This window comes from Amblyraja radiata, chromosome 21 (assembly GCF_010909765.2).
Source record: "Amblyraja radiata isolate CabotCenter1 chromosome 21, sAmbRad1.1.pri, whole genome shotgun sequence".
In the NCBI taxonomy this organism is placed as follows: Eukaryota; Metazoa; Chordata; class Chondrichthyes; order Rajiformes; family Rajidae; genus Amblyraja; species Amblyraja radiata.
The window spans coordinates 25,383,668-25,400,549 of NC_045976.1; positions in this window are offsets into that span (position 1 = coordinate 25,383,668).

Sequence of the window (16,882 nt, forward strand, 5' to 3'; positions counted from 1 at the left end):
CACCACCTGCATGATGTGCACTCCGTCATGTTGAATCAGCTCATGCCTACAATGCCCAGAACATCATGAACTTTAGAGCTGACATTAAGGAAATCAAAACACTTTCCAAATACTATAACAAAGCTATATAGTTTATACCTTCATACTTCATGCTACCTCTGCTGACTTGCCCAAACTGTAAATATCTTATAAAGCTTGCACCTTAAATAAAAGTGCATGTGTTCATGTAGGTACACTGAACTATATGTACATAAGACTCATCAATGAATGTTGGCAAACAAATGTAATCGTATAGACTTGAAAATTAATATATAAGAGCAATGTATTTGCACTTTTCACCTATGTAGAATCACATTGTCACTGAGAAAATAATATATACTGTATAAAACAATGTCCTGCTACTATGCCTTTTGACTGAATAAACTAAAATATTGAAAACAGCAAATTCTTTGTTGATTCTTTTGTTTTGAGCAATGATTTATCACCCCTCATTTTACCGGTTTGGCATCTTTGTCTTAAGGGCGACACACTGCTGCAGCTGGTGGAGCTGCTGCCTCACAGCGCCAGAGACCCGGGTTCAATCCTGACCTTGGGTGCTGTCTGTGCGTGGAGTTTGCATGTTTTCCCTGTGACCATGTGCGTTCCCTCCGGGTGCACTTGGTTCCTCCCACATCCAGAAGACGTGCATGTTCCAAGGTTAATTGGCCACCGTAAAATTGTCCCAAGTGTGTGGGGAATGGGATAACATAGAACTAATGTGAACAGGTGTCACAAAACAGAACAATGCAAAAGAAGTTCAATAATATTTTAAAAAACAATATAGTACAAAAATAAAAACTAAGCCCAAAGTCCCTGGTGCAATCAAGGCAGTTCGTAGATCGGAGTTTAGTTGGAGGTTGTAGCCTGAGATTTGTTGGGAAGAACCTGCTCCTGAACCTGGATGTTATAGTTTTCAGGCCCAATAGCAGGTTTGAAGTGAGAGTGTGGGTCACTGATCATGCTGACTGTTTTTTTGAGGCAGCAACTGTTATAGATCCCATTGATGGTGCGGAGGTCAGTACCCATGATGGACAGGCCTTGTTCCCCACAGTCTGTAACTCCTACACTCCTGCACCAGCCATCCACAACCATCCCTCTCCCCCTAGTGGAATATCATTTATATTACAGAGGCTCCGTCAACGTACAGGGCCTCAATGTAACAGATCGACCCAACTTCTCTGCATTGGGGGAAAATAACAAGGAATGTATAAATATTCTTTAGTCTGCAGAGTTTTGGATGACCTTAGTTTATAAAACACAAGTCAGCTAGGAATGCACTGGAATAGTCGTTCCTGAGGTAACAATCCATAGTACGGAAGGCAAATTCAACCCTAGCTTTTATATCAAGATGACTGGAATACAAAAGCAGAGATGTAATGCTAGGTCAGCATTAAGGCGCTGGTCAGGCCGCAATTGGATTACTGCAAATTTGGGCCCCATATCTGAGGAAGGATGTGTTGGCTCTGGGAAGGATCCAGAGGATGGTTTACAAGAATGATTCCAGGAATGAGTGGGTTAGAAACATAGAAAAATAGGTGCAGGAGTAGGCCATTTGGCCATTGAGTCATTCAATATGACCATGACTGATCATCTAAAATCAGTACCCTGTTCCTGCTTTTTCCTCATATCCCTTGATTCCTTTAGCCCTGAGAGCTAAATTTAATTCTCTCTTGAAAACAACCAGTGAATTGGCCTCCACTGCCTTCTATGGCAGAGAATTCCACAGATTCACAACTCTCTTGGGGAAAAGGTTTGTCCTCATCTTAATCCTAAATGGCCTATCCCTTATTCTTAAACTGTGATCCCTGGTTCTGAACTCCTCCAACATCGGGAACATTTTTCCTGCATCTCACCTGTCCAATCCTTTAAGGATTTTAAATGTTTTTTTAAGAAACAGGCTCATCCTTCTGAATTCCAGTGAATACAAGCCCAGTGGACCCATTCTTTCATCATATGTTGGAAATTTCTGATGATTATGTGTTGTATGCAACGGCTGATGGGGTGGAAGGTAAGGACTAGGGGACCCTGTCTCTGTCGCGACGAGGGGGAGGGGGAGCAAGGGTGGAGCTGTGGAGTACCAAGGAGGCACGAATGAGGGTCTTATCTATGATGGGATAGGGGAACTCCCATTCCCTAAAGAATGAGGACATCTCGGATATGCGTTTGTGAGTTACTCCAGCTTTTTGTGTCTAATAATCTGCCTTCCTTTTCTTGCCAACAGTGAATTACTTCACATTTATCTGCATTATACTGCATCTGCCATGTATCTGCCCACTTACCCAACCTTATCAAGTCACCCTGCAGCCTCATAGCATCCTCACTCTGCCACCCAGCTGTGTGTCATATGCAAATTTGGAGATGTTACACTTAAATTCTTTCGTCTATCATCCCTTATTAGCATATGATGAGCATTTGACAGCACTAGGCCTCTACTCGCTGGAGTTTAGAAGGTTGAGGGGGGACCATTGAAACTTAAAGGATAATGAAAGGCATAGATAGAATGGATGTGGAAAGGATGTTTCTGGAAAGGATGTTTCCACTTGTGGGGGAGTCTATGACCAGAGGTCATAGCCTCAGAATTAAAGGGCACTCTTTTAGAAAGGAGGTGAGGAGGAACTTCTTTGGTCAGAGGGTAGTTAGTCTGTGGAACACATTGCCACAGAGGGCTGTGGAGGCCAAGTCAGTGGATATTTTTAAGGCAGAGATAGACGTTCTTGATTAGATCAAGGATTATGGGGAGAAGGCAGGAAAATGGAATTAGGAGGCAGAAATCAGCCATGATTGAATGACGGAGTAGACTCGATGGGCTGAATGGCCTAATTCTACTCCTATAATTTGTAAATAGTTGGGTACACAAGGAACTTCAGAGTGAGACAATGGAAGAAGTCTAAAGAAGGGTCCTGACCTGAAACCTCACCCATCCATGCTCTATAGAGATGGTGCCTGACCTGCTGAAATACTTTGTGGTTTAACAATAGTATCAAGTAGTGTGACACAGTGGTAGAGCTGCTACCTTACAGTGCCTGAGAGCCAAGTTCTGACTACGGGTGTTATCTATATGGACTCTGAACATTCTCCATGTGACTGTGTGGGTTTTCTCTGGGTGCTCCAGTTTCCTCCCACATTCCAAAGATGTGCAGGTTTGTAGGTTAATTGGGTTCTGTAAATTGTCCCTGGTGTGTAGGATAGAACTAGTATAATGGTGGTCAATGTTTAAGAAAGAACTGCAGATGCTGGAAAAATCAAAGGTAGACAAAAATGCTGGAGAAACTCAGCGGGTGAGGCAGCATCTATGGAGCAAAGGAATAGGTGACATTTCAGGTTGAGACCCTTCTTCAGACTGATGTGGGGGTGGGGAGGGGGGGCGGGAATAAGAAAGGAAGAGGCAGAGACAGTAGGCTGTGGGAGAGCTGGGAAGGGGAGGGGAATTAACCCTAACCCTAACCTATTGGTGATCAATGGTCAGCACAGCTAATGGACCCGGGGGCCTTTTCCCAGCTGCATACCTAAATTTAACTAACCTTGATAATAACTTGTTGATAATATGAAAACGATTTGATTTCAAACAAGTTATACAGAGTAGACTGAAAATAAGCACTAGGGGGCAATCCATTCTCCTATCCAAGGTATAATTTGTGTCTATCTTCCAGTTAAATAAATCATATATAAACCAGTCTGAAGAAGGGTCCCGATCTGAAACGTCATCTGTCCATTCCCTCCACAGATGCTGAGTCGCTAAGTTACTCCAGCACTTTGTGTTTTCCCCAAGATTCTAGCATCTGCAGTTCCATGTCTCTCCATATATATTCCACAATTAAGCACTGTCTAGATCTCCCTCAAAAAGGCTGTGATCATTATGTGTGTATAGATTGTTCTTGGCAAGAATTTAATGCCTATAATGATTTAGAATAAGAAATGTAATAATCTGCGATGGGTTTGTATGGAATGTGGAATGTGCATTTGTTTCTTTATTTGTGGACATTGTATGTTTATTATCCAAGCGCACATAGCTTACTGAGATACAGTCCCCGTACACTAACACAATCCCCGTACATTAACACAATCCGACACACTAGGGACAATTTACACTGATACCAAGCCAATTTGCCGATAAACCTGTCAGTCCTTGGCGTGTGGGAGGAAATCGGAGCTCCTGGAGGAAACCCACGCAGGTTACGGGGAGAATGTATAAATTCCATACAGACAAGCAACCGTAGTCAGGATCAAACCCGGGTCTCTGGAGCTGTAAGGCAGTAACTCTGCTTCTGGGTTTTACATAGCACGATGTTTACGTATCTTTTGTGCTGCTGCAAGTAAGAATTTCATTGTTCCGTTTCATAACACATGACAATAAAATGCTCTTGCCTCTTAAACCCTGGCCTCAGGTGCTGCTGTGTGGAATTTGCATATCCTCCTTGTCACATCAGAGGCTTCCCCTGGTTCCTCTGGTTTCCTCTCCTGTCCCATACTGGTCAGTAGTTTAATTAGCTCCTGTAAACTAAACCAATGTTAATGACTAGCAGGAGGATTGTGGGGAAAGCCATGGATGGCAATGTAAAAGAGAAGTGGTTGCAGGGAAATAACTGAGGGAATGGGGTTGACGGAATGGTCTGAGAATCAGCAGGGAGCTGATGCCTCTTTCCATCTTGTGAGAAATATGAGATTTATTCCATATTCCAAAGTGCACAAAGAAAACTTTGGGTTAAATTCCAACACAAAGGGTAAGGAACCACTTCTGTGACAGAGATTTGTGGGTTTAAGTTCCACATCAAAACGTATATAATGTATGCCGCTAAATCACAGAAGTTTTGACATTTAGTGTACTATTTGACAGGATAGTGCTCTAAATGTAAAGGCCAATCGCCACAGGCTGAACAACAGTAAACCCCAATAAAATACCTCAGAGTGTAAATCCCAATTTGAAAATGGCACTTCCATTAAGACATTTTACACGTCACCATAATAAACTATCGCCTGAAGGTTGCTTCTGGTGTGACAAACCTTATGAAACTGTGATTGCATTTACCTATTAATCAAAAATAATCAATGTTATCTTCTGCTCCCATTTGCAAACCGATCACAGCAGAGGTCTTCCGGCAAATGAAGCCGCAAAATACAAAATGTATTCATTCCCATGTCACGTTATTAATAAAAAGCAATCAGCCTCACGAGCTCATTTCTGGAAAGACACAGTAATTTAAAAGTTAATTAAAGATGTCCACTAGGCGGTGGCGTCATGCTCTGCTAGCAGTCGCAAATTTCTTAGCTCCGCTGAAAAAAATCGCGATTTTTCGCGTTAAAATCGGGTCTGGAGGTCGGGACCGTTTTTAAAAACTTACCGGAGCCCCGGGTCGCTGTACTGATGACGTCATCAGTAAGCGCCGTGAATTTAACGGAGGGAAAGGCATTTTAAATGAAAAACACGTCTCCAGGTCAGAGCCCACAGAGGAGAGTTACAAAACACCTGCTGAAGATTCAGAAACCTCAAGAAACTGCAGAACTGACCTCTGGAGTGGTCTCTGGAATGGCTACACGATCCATGACTGAGACGGCCACAAAAGAGAAAACCGAAATGGAGGAGATAAAGAACTCGGTAAGAGATTTGAAAAATGACATTGAAGCTGGAAACTTAAACTTGATGGAAAACATGCAAACCATTAATGCCGGTAATCAAAAAATTCTTGAGGGCATTGGCACTCTGCAAAAAAGAGTTGAGGATGTGCATGAAGAACTAACGGGGAGAATTAATAAGGTGGAGGAAGAGTCCACAAAGAAGTTTGAGGCTGTGCATGAAACTGTTTCTGCAAATGTAACTGCGGTGAAAGATATGGAAGTTGCTGTGGAACAGATGGCCGGAGATATGCAGGCGATGAAGTTAGAATTAGACAGCCTCAAGAGCCAACTTACAAAAGTCTCTGATAAATGTGTTGACCTCGAAGCTCGCTCAAGACGCCAAAATATACGAATACGTGGAGTAACAGAGGGAGCTGAGGGGGACAATGCCTGTGAGTTCACTGCCAATCTAATCAAACACGTACTCAAGCTACCTGAGGCACCTGTAATTGAAGTAGCACATCGACTACCCAGATTTAAACCAAGATCACAAGGAGACCAAGCCTATCCACGACAGATCATAGTCAAACTTCGGGATATCTCAACAGTGGAAGAGCTGATGAAAAAAATTAAACACGGAGAGAAGATGATGTACAGAAATGATTCTATCAAACTCCTACGGGACTACCCTTACGAGATTGTGCAAAAGAGAAGAAAGTTCTCACAGACAAGAGAAGCTCTTTACGGTGTCAAGGATGTCATATGCGGAGTGTATTATCCGGCCAGGATGCGTATTACTTTCAAGGGAGTTTCAAAAACATTCACTAATTCGGTAGCATCCCTTAAATATGCTCAAGAAATCGTGGCAGAACTCACAGCGTAGGAACAGAAGATTAATCACGGCACCAGGACGTTATGAACAAACTAATTTGCTTATTCCCCCAACGAGAATATTAGAAGAAAAGGGAAATAACACCAATCTTTAAAAATTATTAAACGCAACAGCTTTTCCACGAGATGTGTCTAGACATTATTATCTCCCCTCGGACATTGTGGAATCCAACTCAAGGACACTTTGTGTTCAAACGAGGAAAGACTGATAAACATGGGAGTGACGATCTGCTGAGCTGAAAGTGGAAAACATTACAAGGACAAGTGGCGCTTTACGATCTTACATAGTTTCACAAAATATAGAGAATTAATAATAATTAATAACTAACAATACTAATATAGAAATAGTAATGGAAACTGACTTGAGGTATATAATGGTAAAAATTGTAAAAATGCGTTGCCTGCTATATAACGCAGACAACACTGTAATCTCATGTGTTTCGCAGCCCGAGTGGGGAGGGGAGGAGACTCAGGCACCTGGCATAATTCCAGGAGCCTGACTCTGGTTAACCCTTTCAGCGAACAGCTCACTATTAACAAAGCTAAAACCAATTATAAATAGTTAATAGATAAAGAGTGAGGAATATATGTAATTGAATATATGATTAGATTTGATAAGTCGGAATGAAACATATATATATATAGTGCAACTGGGTGAAATAGAACTGATTTGGAAATGGTACCGACCCCCCAGGTTTAGGGTAATAAAGGCAGCGGGGCTAACTTCATAACATCTACACCGGAAACTGTATTGATGTCGAATCCCACAGACGAGTGGGACACTCACTACAGTGTCGAATACTCAGACACTGTAAATTTACTTGTTCTATTTTTTTTTTAATCACAATATGTCACATCTATGTGGTTTTTTTTCCAAGGACAATCGCAGAAGGGAGCTACCAAAGAAGTCTATAATATAAACGCCCCCCAAATAACCAGAGTCCTGAGGTATGGATGCACCGCAATAAATAAGATCATTAAAATTGGTAAAAATGCATGACGACAATCAAAAGAAAATGGGAGGAATCACACTATGTAGTTGGAATATAAGGGGTATTAATGAACCTATTAAAAGGGGCAAGATACTAGCTCAGTTGAAATCATACAACACGGACATTTCGTTTCTACAAGAAACGCATCTTAAACATCAAGATCAGACGAGACTGAGGGCGAACTGGATAGGCCAAACATTTCACTCTTCATTCACTTCCAAATCTAGAGGCACTGCAATCATTATTTGTAAAGGAATACCATTTAAATCAAAGAATATTATATCAGATAAGGAAGGGAGATACCTTATAGTAACAGGAGAGATCAATACTACGCCAATTACGTTGGTAAACATTTATGCGCCCAATTTTGATAATCCTCAATTTTTCAATAAATTTTGAATATAATTGCAGAATTTAATTATCAAAATGTCATAATTGGAGGAGACTTCAACTGTGTTTTAGACCCTTATCTAGATAAATCGATGCAAAAACAAAGAGGTAATATGAAATCTAAAACCAGTGAACTCTTACATACATATATAAAAAACACAAATATAGCAGACGTTTGGAGGATTGCAAACCCGACGGGAAGGGATTATTCGTTTTATTCAACGGTACACAAAACATACTCACGTATAGACTATTTCCTAGTGGATACAAAATTAATTCCGCATACTATGAACCCTAAATACCACATCAATGCGATCTCAGACCACTCTCCGTTAACTTTTGTTTTAAAATTAGAAGGAATGTCTATGAATTTAAACGTTCTGGAGGTTTAACTCGCAAATTTTAAAAGACCCACAAGGGAGTATATATCTAAAAAAACAGATGGACCTATTTTTTGAGATAAATGATACACCAGATATATCCCCCACGCTATTATGGGAATCCTTCAAAGCATTTATTAGAGGAGTCATTATTTCATTTCAAGCTTTTCAAAATAAAAAGAATAAGAATGAACAAAGACATTTAGAAGAACAAATAAAACAATTAGATACAGATAATGCTAAAGATCCAACTATGGATAAACATAATAAAATTATACTATTGAAATTCAAGCTAAACAAATTATTGTCAGAGAAAGTTATAACACTATTTCAAATTACAAAACAAGAACATTTCGAATTCGGGGACAAACCCCACAAACTTCTAGCACGCCAATTGAAAAAACGGGAAAAAGAGAATGCAATACTAAAGATTAAATCAGATAGAGGGGAATTACTAACACTACCCAAGGATATCAATAAAAGATTTGCTAAATTTTACCAGAATCTATACACATCTAAAACGTCAATAAACAATAATAAAGTTTCAGAATTTCTGGATAATTGTAACCTCCCTCAATTAGAATTGAGGGAACAAGAGTAACTGGGAGCACAAATTACTTCTAAGGAGATAGAAGACACAATAAACACACTTAAGAACGGAAAAACACCAGGACCAGACGGATTCAGTAATGAATTCTATAAATCCTTTTACGACATAGTTACTCCACGCTTACAGAAAATGTATACATGTGCTTTTAAAGAGCAAAGGTTACCTGAAACATTAGCAGAATCAACGATCACATTAATACTTAAAAAAGATAAGTAATATAGAAGAACCAGGATCATATATTGCTCTGTTAAATACGGATCAAAAAATAATAGCGAAAACACTAGCCAGAAGACTAAGCAGGTATGTTAGTAGATTAATAAATGAGGATCAAACAGGATTTATACCTAAGAGACACTCATTCAATAATTTGAGACGCTTGCTTAACATAATGCACTCACATAAATCTCATGACCAAGAGTTATCTATCATTTCACTGGACGCAGAAAAAGCGTTTGATCAAGTAGCATGGGATTATATGATTAAAGTATTGCAAAAATTCCAAATGGGAGAGAACTTCATCGCATGGATAAAATTATTATATAACAAACCCACGGCTAGAATACTAACTAATAATATACTATCCACGAAATTTGAATTATCAAGGGGCAATAGACAAGGATGTTCACTATCACCGCTGTTATTTGCTTTGGTAATTGAACCCCTTGCTGAAAAAATAAGAACACACCCGGATATTTATGGTTATAATACAAAACACTCAAATAACATAATATCTTTATATGCCGATGATGTACTATTGTACATCACAAAACCACAAATTAGTATACCAAACATATTAAATTTAATTGAGGACTTTGGATCCTTCTCAGGATATAGAATAAACTGGAACAAAAGTGAAATTATGTCGATAAAACCAAAAGACTCAACACACCTCCGGAAATTCCACTTTAAAATAGCCACAGAAAAATTCAAATATTTGGGAATTGAAATTACTAGAAACTACCATGATATGTTTAAAGCCAATTATAATCCCTTACTTAAGAAACTAAATAATTTGATTAAATTCTGGAAAACACTTCCGATGTCCCTAATAGGCAGAATAAATGCTATAAAAATGATCTTTTTACCACAAATCCTATACCTATTTCAATCAATACCTATATATCTCCCAAAAAAGTTTTTCAAAAAATTGGACTCGGACATTACAAATTTTATATGGGATTATAAATCCCATAGAATACAAAGAGCACACCTTAATAAACGAAAAGAGTTGGGTGGTCTAGCGCTCCCTAACTTTATGTATTACAATTGGGCAGTAAATATTAAAAATATGATTCACCTGCTGGACAATTCTGCCCAGCAGGTGGACTGGATTGTAATGGAAAGAGAGGACTGCTCTCCGTGTAATATAGGAGCGACTCTCCTCTCACCAGTACATCTGAATAACAAAAATTATAATAAAAATCCAATTATACATAGCACAATTAGAACATGGAAACAAATAAAACAGAATCTAAAATTAAGAAACCTATCTCTTTTAATACCAATAGTTAATAATCCATCGTTTAAACCATCAATTATAGACAAATCATTTATACAATGGGAAAGAATGGGAATCAAAACGCTCGGAGATCTGTATGAATTGGGAAAATTACTATCATTTCAACAACTACAACTGAAATATAATTTGAAAAATAATCAATATTTTAAATATCTTCAAATTCGTGATTATCTGAAAAAATACACAAAAGACTATCATAATATGCCTACAGACTTACTGGATGAAGCAATGAAGACAAAGGCGGAATCAGCGAATCTAATATCGTACTTATATAACATCATCTTAAACATAGAAATACCCACAACTGATGGAATTAGAAGAGACTGGGAACAAGAATTAGCTATAAAAATTTCAAAAGAGAGCTGGGATAATCACTTACTACAGGTGCATAAATGTTCGATTAACGTACGACATACTCTCATCCAATTCAAAACATTACATAGACTATATTATTCAAAAACTAAAATAAATAAACTCTTCCCTAATGTCTCACCCATCTGTGATAAATGTCTGTGTCAAGAAGCTACCATAGCGCATTCTTTTGTTTTTTGTACAAAAATACAAAAATTCTGGAATGAAATATTTGACATCTTTACAAAAATAATTAAAATAAAACTGGTACCAAAACCAGAATGGATTATTTTTGGAATATCGGAAGGTAACCCTGAACTAAACGTGTTTCAGAAGAATTTACTCAATTACGGGCTAATAATGGGAAAAAAACTTATACTTAAATTCTGGAAAAATGCGCCTACACCAACAATAAAAATGTGGATATCAAATATGTTTGAAACACTACATCTGGAAGAGATGAGATTCCTCTTAGCAGGCAAAGCAGACCACTTCCAAAAGACGTGGTCTACGTTTTTGGAACTATTACAAGCATAAGGTGCAATAGTAATCTAAAAAATAAATAAATAAATAAATAAATAAAAGGTGCCAGGATCTGGCAACGGGGGGTAAAAAAACAAAAAAAACAACAAAAACAGACTTGGTTGGTAGTCCCCTTTCTGCGGAGTTTAATGTTATAATAGAGCGATTGTTTCTCCTTTCTTTTTCCTTCTTTTCTAGGGTCTACTTTCTTTCTTTACTTCCTTCACTAACTTCTTTTCTAAGGGGCTTTCTTTTCTCAACACTCTTGCACCTTCACGACTCTTGCGCACTTTCTTTACTTCCTTTACTTCTATCTTTTTCTTAAAGCTCAAAAAATGAAGCGGTACAAAAAATGTATTAAGACATATGTGTTGTGTAGTATTGTAACTTACCGTACTTCTAATAAAAATAAAAATTAAAAATAAAAAAATAAAAAAGATGTCCACGAGAAAGTTCAGTTAAATTTATCGAGGCTTCGATGCAAATTAATGTGCAATGTTGTTTACAAAGTACAATCCAGGTTTTATCAAATTTCTAAAGCTGTGAATCATTCTGATCCTGACCTTTTTTTTTTAAATCGCCAAGGTCACCGATGTTATTGTGCTCAATAGGAAAATTAATGTGTTTTTTAATTAGACCTTGTTTTTGAAAAATAAATCAGTATTGTCATAATGCAAATAAACAGTGTGATCAAATGAATGGAAACTGGAGGCTTCAGTCACAGGGCCTTTCATTTCTATCTATACACTGACGCAACGGCACGGTGGTAGAGTTGCCTTGCAGCGCCAGAGACCCGGGTTCGATCCTCACTATGGTGCTGTCTGTACAGAGTTTGTATGTTCTCCCCGTGACCTGTGTGGGTTTTTTCCGAGATTGTCGGTTTCCTTCCACACTCCAAAGAGGTACAGGTATGTGGGTTAATTGGCTTGGTGTAAATGTAAATTGGTGTACCGAGATGAAGAGCAAATATCAGTTTCCTGACTACGCAAAAATGTATGAAGGAAGCATAGTATTAGCCAGTATGAGATCCTAGCGAAAGAAGATATACACTCCTTCCACTCATTTCTAAGTCTGTCCTTGCCCCTTGAAGCCTGCTTTTTTAATGCCCTCCTGCTTTGTTCTTTAGCTCAGTGCTTTGTTCTTTAGCTCAGTGCTTTGTTCTTTAGCTCAGTGCTTTGTTCTTCAGCTCAGTGCTTTTTGCATGGTGCTGTTTTATACTGTGACGGCACACAGAATTTGAAACCATTTTTAAAACAGAGGTACCTTCATTCCCCATTACCTCATGTTCATAACATTTCTTAAGTTATTTTATATAACTTTGTTATAACAAACTAACAAAACCATAATGCACTTGGTTCAATTCTGCACAGATAATATTTTTAGATTGTGCATGTTGGTATTTTTATGATCCCATAATGAATCTGCACTTCATGTATAAACCTCATTGAATGATTTAGAACATAGCTCGGATTCAGTAATCATTTTTGACAAGTCTCATGTCCATTACATTATTCATCACATGACAAATGGATGCAGCAAGTCATGCTAGTCTTGAACTCTATATCTTCTTTCACTAAGATGTCATACCTTGGCTAATTCATTGGAGAAAAATATGTATCATCTGCCCAGGTTAAATAAAGGTAACTCAAATTGATTGACCATTCCATTGTGAAAGTTTACTGAAAGCCTGACTATATACACAGATCTTCACAATTTTTAATCAAATCAATAGAAAGAATCAATAGAAAAAAATCAATAGAAAGTCTGAAGAAGGGTCTCGACCCGAAACATCACCCATTTCTTCACTCCAGAGATGCTGCCTGTCCCGCTGAGTTAATCCAGCTTTTTTTGTCTATCAGTAGAAAGATTTGCTGGATCCAAAAAAGGACACAAAGTGCTGGAGTAACTCAGCGGATCAGGCAGCATCCATGGAGAACATGAATAGGTGATGTTTCGGGGCGGGACCCTTCTTCAGGCTCAAACCGGATCCAAACTTTGCTGGATCCATTTTGTTAAAGAAAATAGAACATAGAACAGTACAATACAAGAACAGGTCCTTCGGCTCACAATGTCTGTGCCGAACATGATGACAAAACCAACATAATCCATATCCCTCCATTCCCTGCATATCAATATGCCTATCCAAAAGTCTCTTAAAGTCAATAAGATTTATATTAGCTTTCATCCCTGGACCACAAAATCATGGCCACCTCCAGAAGGAGAGGTCCGATGGCCAGCTGTATTGGACGTTCCCAGAACTGTTCCTAGCCAAAGGTTTGCTTCAGATATTCCGAGATTCCTGCTCAGTGCAGTATTTCTTGCATCTATAACTTCAACCCATTAACTTGTGAAGTCGGGTAACCAGCTGGCACTCACATAATCTTATGATCACGATCGGTTATGGGTAGTTTCAGTACGATTCCTTGCCATTGTACGTTCGAGAAATACGATTAATTCCTGCAGAACATTGGCAATCGCAAAATGAACATGTTGTGCTACTGATAATGATTTTGTCAGGGTGAATTTTGTGGACTTGATTTAATCCGCAGACTGACATTTCTGCATGGACAATTCTGCATCTCAATTGCTTTTATGACCAAGCACCAGAATTGTTAATGTTTTATCACCGAGACAGTCATTTCCCATCTGCCGGCTTGCACGGAATCTCTGCTTGTGTTTTGGTTTGTCATTCATCTCATTCTTTAGCTGAACAATTGGATATTCTGTTTTGAATAGAATAAAATTCACAAAAACTTTAATTTATTTTAAGTAGGATTCATCAGATAGATAATGAGAAAATTAAAGAAAAACATTGAAGGCTTAACTTAAACTAAATATTTCCAGTTTTTAGAGTCATAGTCATAAAGTCATACAATGTGGACATAGACCCTTTGGCCCAACTTTCCCACACCAACTAACATCCCAGCTACACTAATCACACTTGCCTGCATTTGGCCCATATCCCTCTAATCCTCAAGTCAAGTCATAAAGTGCAAGTGAAATGAATTTGCCAGCAGCGTTACCTGCGGTACATGGATCCTGTCCAATCCATGTACCTGTCTAATTGCTTCTTAAACTTTGCTATAGTCCCTGCCTCAACCATCCCCTCCGGCAGCTCGTTCCATACACTCACCACCCTTTGTGTGAAAAAGTTACCCCTCAGATTCCTATTAAATCTTTTCCCCTTCACCTTAAACCCGTCCTCTGGTCCTTGATTCACCTACTCTGGGCAAGAGATTCTGCGCATCCACCCGATCTTTTCCTCTCATGATTTTATGCTGTTCATGCATGATATGTTCATGCATAGGATATATGTTATATATGATACATGAACAAATGAAATGAAGGGGGAAACTATTTTTCTCAGTCCCTACCTGGTCGGAGATGCATCTTTTCTCTGGGCCGTATCTTCACCCCTTCCTCGCGGCCTACCACAGGGACTGGAGCGGCGTTTCCTGCCTGGACCGGCCAGAACTTCGGCGGCGGCGCAGCGCTGAGGCCCATCACGGAGCAGGCGATGCCTTACCCGGGTCGCCGTGCGGTGGGCTGAGTGCTGAGACCGCCGACTCCCAACATCGCGGAGCTGTCATTGCTGAGCTTCCAGCCGCGGCAGCGCTGACTCTGAACACCGTGGAGGCTGGGATCTCTCACTGGGATCACCAATGTTGGAGCTCCGACCAGCGCGGCCTGTGGACTTCGGGAGCCGCGGTCTCTGGCAGCAAGCGACCATACCAGACTGCTGAAGAGTGTTCTCCCGACGCCGAAGCCCCATCATCCGGCGAGAGGGCCTGAACATCGGGCCGCCGTTGCGGCGACTGCGGAGGCCTCAATAGGCCCGACCATGGGGGAACAAGAGGAAGAGGACTGGACTTTGTGCCTTCCCTCACAGTGGGAACCATTGTGGGGGGATGTTTTTATGTTTTACGTTCAATTCTTTTTTAATGTGGTGTCTTACTTTTATTGGTGTGCTGCAAATGGCAACTCAAATTTCACTATGCCAGAAATGGTGTATGTGACAATAAATGTCCTTTGACCTTGTGCTTTGTTTACTCAATGGCAATCAGAGAAAAGATCACAAGCCCCTTTAGCATTTATAAACTAGAATTATAAATCAATATCGCTTTCATAGAGAGGGTCATAGCTTCGTAAAAGGCTGCATTAGTGTCTGGATCTATAAGTTTATACATCTGCAATAAACCCTGATGAAACAAATCAGCCATCCCTTAGATTTAATAAAACAACCAAGTCAATATTTGTGCTACTTTATAGTAGAAGGAGATCTTTAGTCCATATAAGGCAACTGCAGAAGTAACCTGGAAACCTATGCTGAGCAAAGAAGGTTTTGGTAGCCTGTAAGTAGAAAGAAAAGTCATTAAATAAAGTTGAGAAAGATGTAGCATTGAGCTTAGAAATTGTATTTTATGCTTTAGGTAAATTGGTTTAAGAGTTTCAACACTGAGTACTGTCCAGGAAAAAGCAGTTTTGTTCCTGAAGATAGACACAAAAAGCTGGAGTAACTCAATGGGACAGACAGCATCTCTGGAGAGAAGGAATGGATGACATTTTGGGTGGAGACCTGAAACATCACTCATTCCTCCTCTCCAGAGATGCTGCCTGTCCCGCTGAGTTACTCCAGCTTTTTGTGTCTATATTCGGTTTAAACCAGCACCTGGGAGACCCTTCTTCAGGCTAGTTTGGGATAAGGGAAACGAGAGATATAGATGATAATAATAATAATAATGGATGGGATTTATATAGCGCCTTTCTAATACTCAAGGCGCTTTACATCGCATTATTCATTCACTCCTCAGTCACACTCGGTGGTGGTAAGCTACTTCTGTAGCCACAGCTGCCCTGGGGCAGACTGACGGAAGCGTGGCTGCCAATCTGCGCCTACGGCCCCTCCGACCACCACCAATCACTCACACACATTCACACACAGGCAAAGGTGGGTGAAGTGTCTTGCCCAAGGACACAATGACAGTATGCACTCCAAGCGGGATTCGAACCGGCTACCTTCCGGTTGCCAGTCGAACACTTAGCCCATTGTGCCATCTGTATAGAGATAAACAATTTAGCTTCTTGAAGTTAGCTGAGGTTACCATTTAGGTGGACTGAACTGGATTTGAAAGGAGCATGGTGCCAGCCTGTCTGCATTCCATGTTTCCAGCTGGGGGCAGAATGAGCTGACTCAGCATCTAGGAGGCATGCGAAGTCCCGAGTGATAAGTGAACCTCAGGGTGCTGCTGCCTCACCCCAGAACACCTTGTTTGGATTCAACAGTTCATTCTGGTCATACTCGTTTAATATATTTTGCTTCAGAGACGTTGAGAGAACTACCAGGTAGGTGATTCGATGTAACAGAATCAAGAGATGTGGGATTGATGGAGTACGTGAGGTAAAGATCAGCTGTGATGGTGGAATAAGCACAAGAGGTCAAATGACTTTGCCCAGATTCCACATTTTATTATATTTTTAATAAATTAAAAATTAGATACATATATGTTGTAAAGTTTTAAAATAATCCTTTATGAACCACAGAGCTCTACAAAAAGCTCATTATTGAGAACACAGGGCTGGGGTATGGGGACAGGATTTCTCCTGTGAATTCAACTCTTCTATTTTGTTTTAAGTA